Raw genomic sequence first — 12632 nt, forward strand, 5'->3', positions numbered from 1 at the left:
ATGAAAGCAATCGATGGTACACACGTGCGACATGGTTGTCGCCGTAATTAAGCTGTATATCCTCGGATGGTTCCTGTTGTCCGTTTATTCTCAGCGAAACATCCCTGACTCCTAATTGATCAAATATCATATGGCTGCGTTCTTGATCACCCAATCGATTCCTATTCTGTAACGCAACAAATATATGACGCGGGGTTGAAACACCCTGTTTTGATGCCAGGTGCCATGTAAACGTATCAGCAACATTATCCTCTTTAGCATCAGTTGTTACCGCTAGCCAACTCAACAACGATTTCCCTCCCTGTTCCATAAATGATAACAATCGTGCTTCCGTGGTAACTGATGGAGTCAGCACCGGCATCCACAATGCCATTTTAGTTAAAATGACTTTACCGGCAGCGACGCCAGCAGCATGCCATATTGCATTGTTATCATCGCCCCTTCGCGTCAGCGCGATTGTATGCTTGGCCCCATAGATAACTTTTCTAACATTTCTGCAGAATCCAAATATGTGATGGAGTGGAATCGCGCATGAAAACTTTCGGCGTGGTCTTTGCAACATTGTTACTCGTGCTGCGAATCCCATATTGTAATTATCGTTAAGACTTTTTATAACAGTGAAATTAGCGCCTGGTTTTGCTCTGCGATCTGGATTGGTTGCTTCATCCTGGTCAATTGTGGTACTTTCTTTTACTAGCACGTTGATGTACTGAAAATGATCAGCGTTATCGGTGGTGTCCTTCGCAAACATCATAGATGGGCCCGCCGATCTTGTATAATCATCCGAATATCTCGCTAACCCAATTATCGTTGTTGCAACATCAACCTCGCGTTCTATTGATTCAATTTCTCGCCCGTCAATAAGATATCTGGCGCTCTCAAATAACGCCATGATACCGTTGTTGACGAAACCAACTCGAACATGATTGTCATCTGCGTATGGTGCATTATCGGCGGCATTTGTCACGAGTTCTCCCTCAATTTCGATAAACGCTTCACACGGCAAAAAATATTTACTGGTATCTTGGACTTGAAGTTCAATTCGCGATCGTAGGTCGGGTTGCGCTGCATAATAAGAATAATATTGATAATCACGGACAGAATCATCCCTGCGCACTGGGGCGTCCATATCAAACGCGGGATCAGCGGTTCGCGCAAACATTTTATTATTTATCATGTTCATGTTTTCAATTGCGATTTTTTCGTCGTAAATTCTTTGAATTCTGTTTAAGACCACTCCCTCGCTATTGTGTTCATGGGCGCGTTGGTGGATGACTGAGCCGCCAACGACTCTAATTTTTCTTCCACGGCGTTATTTATTACTTTACTGACATTCGCAGGCATCACCGTCGTTGATGGCATCACCGGTGGTTTCTGTTTTTTTCTCCTCACCAACGACATTAGTTTGTCCCGCGCGGCTGAAAGCGCCTTTCCGGCAACGTCTCCAATAGCACTAATACCCTTATCACGAATAACATCAATAGCCTTCATTCCTAATTGTTTGGCTAACGGCGCTACTTTTGGAGCCATTCTTGTAAATAACTCCGCAATGGTGCTACCGAGACCATCTCCATAGTACGCGCGGTAAACAGGCAATCGCGAGTTTACCACGTAGACGAGTACTGGTTTATCGTGGTTGTAGTGTATGATCATCTTTATTATAAAAACACCGGTTTTTCAATTAGTGATTGTGATCACCAGTGATTGACCCCCCCTTCCCACCGCCGTGTGGAAAACCGGAATAAATTTTATCAAAATTTCCTTGGGTTCTTACCCTCGATAAAAATCCGGTTTTTTTCCGGTTTTTTCTTGATTTCTAGTCATTTTTGGTCGTTTTTTGTTGCCTATAGTCGTTTTTTTTCGATTTTTCAGCAAAAACATCGATTTTCTCTAAATGATTTCCTGGGGTTTTTGCCCTCAAAAAACAGTCAAAAAATGGCCAAAAACAGTCAAAAAATGGCCAAAAACAGTCAAAAAATGGCAAAAAACGGTCAGAATTAACAAAAACGATAATTTTAATCATCCACGAGTTCGTCTATGAGCGTTCGATACGCACTAATGTCCATGATACCGCCCGTAAATAACCGCTTGCAAATATCAGCGGCCTCATTGATTATTTCCGGAGAGTTATTTCCGGCTCGTTTTCCTCCGATTAGTACCTCTAGCCGTGATATATCACTGAGAACACTGTTAGGACAGGTAACGCCGTAGGATTCTTTACCAACAGAGTATCCTTTTCCTTTTTTTAGTTTTACCCTTTTTTCAACTTCCTTGTGGAATGCGTCGTAATCGGGGTCACCACGATGTGGTAATGCATTCTCGTGTTTACTCGCTAAATACACTATTCTTGTCCAATCCTTTAACGTCTTTATATTTTTCTCGTAATCGCTATTGATATGCTCCTTATCTCGTATGCTCTTGGCAAAATTAGAGGCAGTAAAATCAATTAATTCTTCCCTGCTGCTGAAGCCTCTAATTTGATCTATTGTGCTCTTCTTGAGTACATTACGGGGTATATTCCCCCTTTTCTCTTTTTCTTCCGGTATTTCTTCCGGTATTTCTTCTTCTGGTTCTCTTGCGGTAGCACCTGGTTCTTCTTCGTCGGCCATTGTAACATAAGGTTCTTGTGGTTCCGTTATAGCGAGTGGTGGTGACCTCCGTGTTGTAGCAGCCGCTATTTTTGCAGGGAGTGTTTCTAAAGACCTTTTTGTTTGTTTTGTCTCTGCCGCTATCTTTTCAAGCGCATCGAGGACGGGTACAGTTGCCGCCGTAACATCTTTGGTCGCTTTAGTTACCGGGGCAAAGAGTTGTTCGCTTCCAACAGTAAAATCGGTTTGTAGTTGCTGCCGCGTTTGAAGTTGTTCTCGGACCCTGTCTCGTAACGGTATGAACTTTTTAAGCGCCGCTAGCCGCTCTCTGGCTAGCCGAGTAGTAAGTGATTCGCCTACCATTATTGCAATTGCTCCGCAATTTCTAATTTCCCGCCGGAGTTTTCGTCTATGATCCTTCTAATGTTTTTGATCTTACTAGAAATCTCCCGGCGTCGTTCATAAACACGTCCGAGTTTTTTTCGTATTATTTCAACGGCAGTGAATAGTCCAATGAATGCATTTGCGTCATTGTGGTACAGGTTTTCATTGATCGTATGTTGTAATCGTTTTATAAAAAAGTACTCGCGGGCCAGGGTGAAACGCCCCCGTTTCGATTGTTCGTTAATAATCTCATAATCGGATAATATTTTTTCGCTGTCGAGACCATCAGATAATTCAATTCCTTGATTTTTTAATTTTGAAATCTCGGCTAATATATTATTGATGTCTTCGATATTCATTATTCTTATAAAACATCTTATTTTTAAATAAAAAAAAAATGAACCCCGCGTATCAATCCCGAGGTGTTTAACAACACTGAATAATTCGTTTTCTTCCGGAACAGACAATAACGTTTCACACTGTCATGGCGACTTCGTCAGCGCCATGGGCGCCGGTGACTTCGTATCTATATATGAAAATCGAATTCTGTGGCCCGTCTTTTTTGAGATCGCTGTTTTAGTTATATTCTCTGCAACATCTCGAACTGAGGCTCTATAAATATCGAAATATTTTCCTGCCTCATTCATCGACTGAAATATTTTTTCTTCGTGTGTTGATGTATCAAACGATTTAACACCCCTTGCTTGCTTTGAAAACTTGCCAGTTTGGCCTTTTTTATTGTTTTCACTCTGAGAGATGGCTTGCAGGTTTGTAAGAGAATTATCAGTCTTATTACTATTAATATGATCAATCACAAGCCCATTCTCGATTAATCCGTTAAATGCTTCAAATACCACCCTGTGGACAAGATAAATTTTCCCCCCGGCACCAAACATTAAATACCCGTGATTATTTACGGTACCAACCGGCTTCTTCAGTCTACAATTTCTAACAATGCCGTCGCGAGATGCCTCGTAATTGACGAGCAGGGGATGCGGCTGAAATTCTTGGTCCATTTGTATAATAATACTACTTGTCTAATTTATTATTTGGTTTAATTATAAATCTTTCAACGTAGTCTTGGGGGGTTTTAATGACGAAGTCAGCGGTGGGGTCAATGACGGCGTTTTTAATTCGCTTGTCATAATAGCGTTTTAACTCTCTGTATCGCTTTCCGCCACAATTGATACACAACTGCGATTTTCCTCTTACACCGACGTGGCAAACCAAGCACGGGAGGGGGCCAAGAGAACCATTACGAACGCTTTGTAAATGGTACCCGCAGAATTCGCCTCTACATGATTTATTGCACGGGGTTGTCGACCCAATCATCAACCATTTGCAGTGATTCATTATACTATATTCTTTCATTTAAATACTTGTTTTAATTATATGGATGAGTTCGAGAGATTATCAGCAATTAAGCCCTGGAAAAATATTAGGTTTAATCTCGATAGAGTCCTCAAGGACACACCAAAAGCGTTAATAAACGATAGAACCCTGTTGAGTAAAATACGCGATTGTATCAATGAATTCAAGCGTGATGGTGCATCTCATAGTTGGTCAACATTTCGAATTGATGACGTTGTTGATGCTACCATGAACGACAACCGCGCAGCAACGATAATATCACAACTTGACGGTAAAAAGTATTTCTTCAGAGTAAAATTTATTGTCCGGGTGGAATCAGGTGATTGGATCATACGTGATAAATTTGAACCAGTTCTCAGCGACAAGAAAACAGTCATTGTCAGCCGCGACTCCAAGCCGGGGTTGTTAACCGGAATTGACAGACCATACTATGAACGAGCGTATCCTGAAACAGCAGTTGTTTATGGAATATACCCGTTAAATAAGAAACCCGATATCGGAAAACTGAAACCAATGAGACAGTCAACGGGGATAAATTGTGTAGCAGAACGAGTAATAGAGCATTTTACAAATGCTTGTCGAGGAAACAAATTGACTGATTTACGACGTAGCAAAATCAACCAGTGGGAACTAACCGTAAAAGAGCGTGGAGCAACCATCAGCGACATAGCGAGATTAGAAACATCGCTGAGATTTCCAATAACCGTTACAACGATAACCGGTGAAGTATTATACGAATCAAAGTACAAATCAAATGGAGCCCCAATCAAAATTATTGATCATAACGAACACGCATGGACGCCCGCGATCACAATGTTTCCACGGGATAGAACAGTAAAGTATATCCCGGGGAAATTCCTGGGAGAGGATGGTTTTCTCGCGGAGAGGAAACTATTTGATGCTATTGCCTACTTGTGTAAAAACGACCCTGTATCAGTGTGGTTACTTCGCAGCGCTGATACCTTTGATCAGTTTGTAAGACCAAACGGTGAATTATATCGCACTGAAGCATTTCACAACAGGATGAAAAAAACCGCCATGGAATTTGAAGAGCATGATGAACAACTGCTAACAAATTGTTTTACGATTCCATCGGTTGCGGCTCATGTTGCAGCGAGGAAAAATGCGTGGAGACCAACGCGCAGGGAATTTCTACCGGATGTACAATCCAGTTGTTTGGAATACTATCACGGTGGATTATGGAACACTGAATACAACCGCGACGCTATGATCTCGGTTGATATGGTTGCCTGTTATCCAGCGAGTTTTCTCGGGTATGGATCCGCCGCTGAGTATTTCAAACGATTTGGACACCCCAGACATGAAATGACTCGTGTTGCTATTAATGGACCACTGCCTGATTTTGATTTAACCGGATTCGCTCGCGTAGTATCATTTGAGTTCGCGGCAGGACTTCATCGCTGTTGCTATATTTGGATCGGTAGATACATGGCTGAAAAGAAGTGGTTGCCAATAGCGCTGCTACGGTATATGATTGATTGTAGCATGCTAGTTTCGTTGATTGTCAGTGACGCGATTATATCATACCGAGCGCAGACTGAAGTCTGGTTACCAGAACCGGAGCGTCTAGATAGCATAATTGACGAATCCAGAAAACACATCGATGCCGACGAGGAATATATCATCGAATGGTCCAGGAGGATATTTAACCAACGAAACAGAGAGGCAAAAGATCTCGGTAGAAGAATAATTGGTAAGTTCACACAAGGTGGAAAAAACTGCGACTACAAACGATATTGCTCACGGCTGATTATAGATGACGCAGAATATGATTTCGTAATCAAGGACGCAGTGGCGAAAAATAGATACGTGAACTGCGAAACAGCTTTCTTGTCCAATGGAACAAGGTTGGGTACAGTTGTTACCTACAGCGACGGAGACAGCCCGGCATACCCGCATTTGAGGGCGTCTATGCTGGGTTACGCCGCTATCAATTTATTCTCGATGATAAATAGATTCCCCGACACCGCGGTTAGAGTAGCCGTTGATTCGTTTTATGTTGACGTAGCGTATAAGGAAAACGTAGCCGAGTTTACTAGTCCGGACGAGAGTTGGGGTACATGGAGAATTAAAAATGAAGTACGACGCGATTATTCCCCGTCAGCAGATGTTACCGTTGAAAACAATTACCTACGCGGTGATAAATTATCAGAATGGTCTAATGCACCACCGTGTTCTGATCCAATTTGTAGACACAAGACGGTTTATTTAAGCGGCTGTGGCGGGTCAGGAAAGCCGATTCGGGCAATTGAATTATTTCGAACGCGGGCAAGTATAATCGTGCTTACACCGACCCATAGACTAGCGCGAGAGATAAAACAACGAAATGTTGACGCCGTTACTTATCACAGCTTTTTTCGATACAGCGGTGGCGAGTGGACTCCTGATCGAATGGGTGAAAAATTTATTCCTGAGGTTATCATCTGGGATGAAATATGTACTGTTTCGTTAGACGTTTTACAAATGTTTCTTGATTGGTTGCTGCTCGCGAATACAGCGGTGATCATGTGTGGCGACCATGGCCAACCACCACCATTTGTCGGCGAGGGCCCACATGATTGGTTAAAGGGTTTTGTGGACTATTATGAAGAAACCGATACTGATTACCGGGCACTTGATGAACAACTGCGCGAGGTTAAAAAATTAATCAGATTACAGCCGGATAGAGTTCAATGTGAAATAATCCGCGAGGTGATTCCGGAAACGCCGTTAAATGAATTCTGGGAAACATGGAGACCAAACGATTTGATTGTAGCGAGTAGAAAGATAGTCAGGGACACACTTCAGCGGAAGTTGTTTACGTTGCATAAGGAAAGGTTTCCAACGCGTCCAGTGCCGTTATGTTATAGACCCGCGGACACACGGCGGCAGAACATTGAAGTTGAAATCCCGCCCCCGACAGCGTCGGGGACAAAAAAACAAATTCTCGTGCTGAATGATATCGTGCTCGTTGATATCAGCGTCGTTGAGGACGCGCTACGTGCTGATAAATCCCCGTGGACGCTAGGATACGCAACAACAATACATTCCTCGCAGGGACTAACCATCAAGGACACAATTGTTTGGATAGTTGATAATCGCATCGAATGGTCAAATCTAGTCTATCTTGCAGTGTCCAGAGTACGGAGGATAAATCAGCTTCGAAGAATTGTTATTGACGGAGTCAGTGACGGAGTCACCGACAAAGTCACCAACGACATCATCGATGCAAGCGTCATTGATAGAAAACTCTCGGGTTACCGCCAACAGGATAAAAAAAAACAGCGGCGTTTTGATATTGATGCCGAATTAATAATTGCATTACGACAACAACAGAATAATCACTGCGCGAGTTGTAATTGTATAATGAGTTGGCGTTATTCGGATAAAGACGCTCGCCAATTTACCGTGGACAGGATCGATAACAGTCTCGGTCATGTCAAAAACAATGTGAGGTTGACCTGTCTTGAGTGTAATAGACGCAACGGCGCTAGTTAAGACCACGCGGGGGCAATTGAGTATTGTCAGGTATCACTTGTAGTTGCTCGCGTGTAAACCCCCGCTGTGGGGCAGTTGAATCCAGTCTATAGATCGGTGGTCTACCAGTTGATCGTGTTATCGTTGATATGTTATGTGTGGTAACACTCCAAATAGGATCAGTAGCTCTTTTTTTACCGCCTTCAAGCTCTCCTGGTTCATACAGATATCTCACGGTAACATCGCCGAGAATCGGCTTGGAAACGCTATCTATTTTTGATCTTCCGGGTATATACTCGTATTTAATCGCGTCGCTGGGCTTCATGTTGATTGCTCGGGTAATCTCGTTATTTAACGCGGCAATTACGCCTGGCAACCTTTTGACCCATTCACGAGATCGTTTTTCTTGGATGAATTCCTTCGCGTATTGATACCCAAATAACCGTTCAGCAAGAGTCCGATTGAATCGTTCAACAATTGCCTGATCACGATGTAGCGCAGTATGACCTCGTCGTACCGCGACGCTATGATGTTTCAGCGTTGATAAAACAGCGCCGCGAAATTCACTACCGGGATCAACTTGTAATAGATTTGGCCAGCGCAGAGGACCTCTTCGATAAATCCGCTCAAACGCATCGGCTACTTCAGTTGCTGACTTTGTTTTTAACGGCTCCGCTTGTTTATATCGACTCGCAACATCAACTACGGTTAGCGCGTATTTGTAACCGTTGTCATGCGGCAGAAATAGTATATCAGCCTGATGAACTTCATTAGGTACGCTGACATCAAAGCGCGAAAAGTTGATTTGTTTAGGCAGTGGTAGATAGATTTGCCATATAGCCTGTTTGGATAACCAATTAGCCGCAGTGGCCTTTGTTACCTTTGCAGCGCTTGCAAGCTTACCAATTGCGGCCTTCCCCTTCCAGTATCCTCTCGGAGAATAATAGATGGATTCCATGTTGTTATTAATTACCAGCGCCCACCATTAATTTACCTTTCATAGCCGATTTTACTAACCATGAGGCCAATTTTTCTTTGAAGGATTTATCAGGAATAGCATTTAGCGCGTGAATTAATTTTACGTCCGCGATATGACGCTGTTGCAGATCGCTACTTTTGTAAGCAACATCATGAGCATGACACGCCTTATCGATAGCATTTATTGGATACTCACCGGGTTTGGGCTGATTTTGATCATCGAGTCTGATATCTAATCGTGTTCCGGGGCCACAGTAGCTATATCCTGGAAGGTGCTTTTCTCCTGGATACTTTGCCCACGGGGTTCCGGGGAGTTTTGATAACTTGGCTGCAATATCACCTCCTCGCTTTTTTTTAAAACATCCCCGGGTTTAATAGAAATAAATCTAAATTTCTTTGTACCGCATTGTACACACTTACCAGTAAGCGCCGATCTGTTATTTCTTGTTGTAACGGTTGTCATATCATTTGTGCCAGTACGCACTCTACACTTCACACAATATAGATCCATAATTTATGTATAGAGACATGAATATAATTGACTTTTCAGCGACTAAAACAAGAGAACCAGTTAAGCATGTTGCAGCGCTACCAAACTCGATCCGGATGATTATCATCGGACCATCTGGATCCGGCAAGACGCAATTGTTACTTAATTTAATAATGAGATGGATGAAGTGGGATAAGTTGTATTTGGTTGCTCCTAGCGTAGATGATCAACGATGCTACGAGGTGTTGAAAGATTTCAACGAGAATGCATCAGCGATCGCTAAAAAAAATGTTATTGAGTTTATTACGGATATCAATGATGCACCAGGTATCGATGATATTGATGGCGACGTTAACAATCTAGTCGTGTACGATGATGTTATGTTAGACAATCAAAAGAACCCAGCTAGGATATTTTCCAGAGGCAGGCATAAAAACACTGACGTGATATATGTCACTCAACGGTATACTCAGATTCCAAAAGTAATCAGAGACAACTGCAATATTCTTGCTGTATTCAACGGCGTTGATACACACACGCTACGAAATATTTGGCAGACATGGTGCGGCGGTGACATGGACTTTAATGTTTTTCGAAACTTTTTTAGTCATGCTCAGTCGACCCCACATGGATTTGTAACGATAAATTTACATGACCCTCGGACACGATATCGTATCGGACTTGACCAAATATTCGGTTAAATTGCAAGCAGCAGGGGGGGGCGATGACATCGACGCGGTCGTCGCTGTGTTTACCGGACGCTGACGACGCTGGGATCGGCGCGCAGAAGGTATTAATTAAACCAAATGACGTCCGGACAATTGTCGATTTGGCCCCTCGACGATGACAACGACGACGACGTCGTTTTTTTTTTTTTTACCGGGCGCTGACGACACCGGATCCGCTGAGTGCAGAAAGTATTAATTAAGCCAAATGACGTTTGGACAAAATGTCGGATTCGCCCCCCCTGCTGCTGAAGATACCGGATTCTAATGAAAACTGCACATTTTCTCAAAACTTTACAGTGATTATGGTGCGACTGGGCAAGCGTGTTTTCTTGTCTGTATAATAGTACCAGCATGTACATTGAAAATAACTATATCAATGTTAACGACTACAGTATAGGCCTTACTAGTTGCGACCAGAGAGTTCGTTTTTAAGTTTATCTTTTAAAGAAAAAATTTTTGCTGTTCCTTTAGAGTTTACAATTGTAGAAACCTTATAAATTTGATTCATTGACTGGATCCCATTCGTATTAGTGTACGATGAACTGGATCTTCGACCGACTGAGTAAAAACGAAGCAAAACTATACATGTCGTACCAACATGACGGTCAGAGATCATTATTCAACTTCGTTTCATTTCGATCACCGTACATGAGGTAGCCAAAACAGTCTTTTCTATATGGTGTTTCCAATGATGTCCACAAACCTTGACGTGAAAGATAAACGTTTATGACAGGCTTTAATTGGATTAAATTTTTCTGGGCACTTTTCTTTGTCTATAGAGGCTGCTGTAATTATACGCATATGGAATAGGGTCACAATTAGTACTTCCAGTTCATTACCCATGAATGTAGTTCTAGTCTATTTTTCGAACATTTTTTCCTCTTTCCTTTTGGTGGTGATGAGCTTTATTTATGCATATTTGGTAGGTATTTAAAGGTAATTGTTTATTCTTGATAATATGAGCTCATGGTGTTGGTGTCTGTATGTATTTCGGCGACAGTGCACAGTGAGTAATAAGGCCTTGGTGATGATCCGGAAGTAAAATCTGTGTTCTGTTTACATGCTGCTCTGTTGACAGTCCAGCATCTCAAAAAAGAGCAGGTCAACTTTTGACGAGAACTTCACCATGAAGTCATCTTTGAAGATATTTTAGATTAACATATGATTTGCATTGATTGTCACACAGTGGAAAGGTCAGTACTGAGAAACAAATGTAGAGAACATATAGTAAAATTAATTGTGTTCTATGTTCATATATTTTCTTTCTGGGTTATTGTAACAATTAATCTGACTGGATCAGTTTCTTTGAGATTCATCCAATCAGATAGTGACACGGCAGATACTGCTTTGACTGCAACACATGCGCAGGGTCAATCCGGATCAATGATCCTGGCTAGCGACGATTTCGGTCCGCTTTTGCTAATTGTGCAGCTGGATTTAAAACGCAGAGATGCAGCAGTCAGCATTTACAGTACACTGAACGCATCAGTTCAATAATAAGCATTTTAGAAGAGACGTTTGATGATCTACTAAATGAAATACCCACATCAGGCCAGAATCCGAAATATAGTAATACTTAGTATGCTGAGTTTTGTTACACATAAAGATATAAACGTTATTAAAATTAAATGTACGGTATTTACATAGCCGTCTAATGTTTGTTTATGAACCCAGTTTCACAATCAAAGATTTTCCTTAATGCGTTTTCCTCTTTGATTCTATCATGGTTGACACATAATGCAACAAGTATTAGAATGTGTTTCTTTCGTAAGCAAACACTTATGCTAATAGGGAAAACAAGAGCATATAAAGAGGGATGTTTCTCTGAGCCTCTTGTAAAAGGAAAAAAAAATACTCTTCATATTTACACCATTCCAAATTAAGCATACTGAAGGTAAACATATATATATATATATATATATATATATATATATATATATATCGACGAATTCCATTTCACAATCAGTATTTACATCACAGTGAACGTCTACCCTGCTATAAACGCCCCTTTCTAGTGGACTTTTCCAGTCATAACGCCGCATAGAAGCATTGTCTCTCCCTGCTAGGATATGAATGAAACAGCTGAATATAACCATAGGCAGGCAGTGCCCGATTATCTTGCAGGAAGTTATTGAAATACAATTTAAAGATGCATTGCTAACTTTTCAGTAGGTTTCCAATAGCATCGTAGTTATTATATACATTTGGCAGATCTTATTACAACCAAACTGTAACAGCTGTCAATAATTTTAAAAAATCCAAAATTATAGGTGGTGTCTTTCACATGAAACATTGAGTTAAATCAGTCCTGACTACAACTGTTATTTATGTAATGTATGCATTTCAAACATTTTAGCTCAAAGTTATAACACTGTTATTCCGATATATAAATTCGTGCATTTTTCTTTGACAAAGTTTGAAAGTCATATTCATATCATACATGTCGTGCCTCTCCAAATCAAGCAGCTGTAAGATATGAATCAAGCAGCTGTATGATATGGAGCGGCAAAACTACTGTCAGTAGAATCCAAAACTTGCATGGCAGTATATTACTTTCAGGTAATTAAATGTTGTAAGCATTTATTTATTTTAATAACACTCTTAATTTTAAAAGTT

This window comes from Sinohyriopsis cumingii, chromosome 12 (assembly GCF_028554795.1).
Source record: "Sinohyriopsis cumingii isolate HCF-2022 chromosome 12, ASM2855479v2, whole genome shotgun sequence".
In the NCBI taxonomy this organism is placed as follows: Eukaryota; Metazoa; Mollusca; class Bivalvia; order Unionida; family Unionidae; genus Sinohyriopsis; species Sinohyriopsis cumingii.